We start from the raw sequence: 2,500 nt of genomic DNA, 5'->3' as shown, positions 1-2,500 counted from the left end.
ATAGGGGGTGGACTTATAAAAAAGGTAACTAGGAGAGTAAATACTGCATTCATATATTATTTATTAACAATGTCCGTATAAAAAAGTACAATAAATCTTATGAACTTTTCTCCCCCCCCCCCACCCAAAAAATTTGTAAACACACACATTTGACTTCACATATGACTTATACCATTAGCAGAAAGTATTTTCCAACGGGTTTGGGCGTCTTGGTTTCAGCAATGTCCTTGGATCGGTCCCTCTTCATGAAGATTTAACATTTATTGATTTTCCAACTCCTAAAAATAATCCTTCGTCCGCAGATGAATCAAACGTATAAAAAAATTAAGGACAGTTGATGATGTTTCAGACTTCAACGGCATCAAACCGAGTCTAAACTACTGGCCCCCACGAATAATTCATCACGACCGACGAAGTCCTCTGGCGTAGATGAAGTTTGTCCATGCCAGCAGGGGCCCTTGGTCGAAAGTGGCCCGGAGGTGTGGGCATGGGCACTAACTAGATGCCCGCTGCAACAAACCGACACTTAGAAATATCTAAAAGTGAGAAAACATCAAACTAAAGTCAAGAAGTATGATGATAAATTCATTGGTTGCAGGTCCACAATAGTTTAGTATGTGAGTATATGGTCTTTAATGGATATTAAAAGCTTTCGAACCTTGTAATAGGTTCATCTTCGGTCAAAGTTGACCGAACATGAACATAGAACAAGGTTCGAAAGCTTTTAATATCATTAAAGACCATACTCACAAACTATATTGTGGACCCGCCTGCACCTATTGTCATCATTTCGACGCGGAAAACTGTGACTGATAAATTCATTGCAATTATACTATAATTAATGTAATAATTCTCTCTATGTAACATTTTTAAACCAAAACAATAAAACTGCAGAGCTTTTGAAATTCACTGGAGATGAATTAAGCAAAGGTAAATGACCGAACCAAAAATCTATTTTTGGGCGAAATACTCACCTTCAGTGACTTTCCTTGACATTCAAGCACATCTTGCTCACTCTAGCTCTCTCTCTCTCTCTCTCTCTCGCTCCATCTCTCTCTCATCTCTCTCTCCTACTCCACAAGGCCTCGGGAATTGAATTAGCTTAACAGACGATCATCATGGTTACGAATAAGTGACGGCTGCGCTTGACCAGTTTCTTAGACACCTGAAAGGAAATGGGAAAAAGTATGTTTTTTATTCTATTTTTCATTAGTTTGTCGTTTAAATGTAGGTATCAGTGACTCTTCCACTTATAAAGGGCATTGCTGTGGGTTGGAAAGAATAATATGGGGTGGAACTCTAAAGAAAACGATATGGAATTCAGTCTTACTAATATTTTCCTCTTCTCTATATCATTCTCCTTTTGTTTTCATGACATTTTGATATTCTCTGTGGGAAACCTTTTGCTTAAGCTTTTTGTCGTTTTACATATATGGAAAACAAAATATTATTACTGATATTATGACGAGTTAACAATTACTTGGTTACATATTTTAGTGTTGTACAACTCTAAGAATTCAAGCGACCAGAAGTCCAGTGAGTTTTCCCTTAAGAGGGAACTGTTCAACCACACCCTTCTCTTCTTTCCTTCTCTTTTTGCTTTTCCAGTCCTTATTCGGCCACGATCAAAAGAGGACGTAGATCGAACGTCTAATAATCGGGATTTTGGTCTCGAAAAAGCATTATGAAAATTTCCACTTTTGATTTCTATCTTCATTAAACTTTGTGACAGCAACAGAATCTTTTCCTTCTCTATTTCTCCTTCTGTCTCTCTTCATTTATTGTTTTTGTCTCTCTGGCATCCAGCAAGAAGAGAAAGAATGATAAATTCATCATGAGCAGATGGAGGAGAGACGAATCTTCTCATAATATTTTGCATTATGGGAAAATCTAGATGTCACGATGATGATGAATTTTTAATTTTATTTTTTGTTTTCTTTGTTTGAAATGCATTGTTTTTTTCATTACTTTCTCATGTTTACTTTGGGCATGAACTCACGTTCATACATACGAACGCATGCACACTCATATAAACACACACACATACATACATACACACACACACACTATATATATATATGTGTGTGTGTGTGTGTGTCTGTGTATTTGTGTGTGTGTATGTATGTATATGCTTTTATGTTTGGTATAACATGATTGATTGTAAGAAAATCCTGGAGTAACTTAAAAAATTTACTTTTCACGTTTTAGTACATTTAGTAAGGGCACACTTTTCTGTTTCATATATATATATATATATATATATATATATATATATATATATATATATATATATATATATATATCTACAGATGGAAATGGGTCTGTTTGTTTGTCTGTTTGTTCCAAGTGAACGTCTACTACTATTACGTCAGTAAACCGACCATTACGAATATGACACAGAGGTTAAGCTGACATATAGAGTCCGAACGTAGGCTAATTAGATTTTCTTTAAAAAAACATACGTAGTCTCTCTCTCTCTCTCTCTCTCTCCTCTCTCTCT

This window comes from Macrobrachium nipponense, chromosome 31, assembly GCF_015104395.2.
Source record: "Macrobrachium nipponense isolate FS-2020 chromosome 31, ASM1510439v2, whole genome shotgun sequence".
NCBI lineage: Eukaryota > Metazoa > Arthropoda > Malacostraca > Decapoda > Palaemonidae > Macrobrachium > Macrobrachium nipponense.
This window is presented reverse-complemented; position numbering follows the sequence as displayed.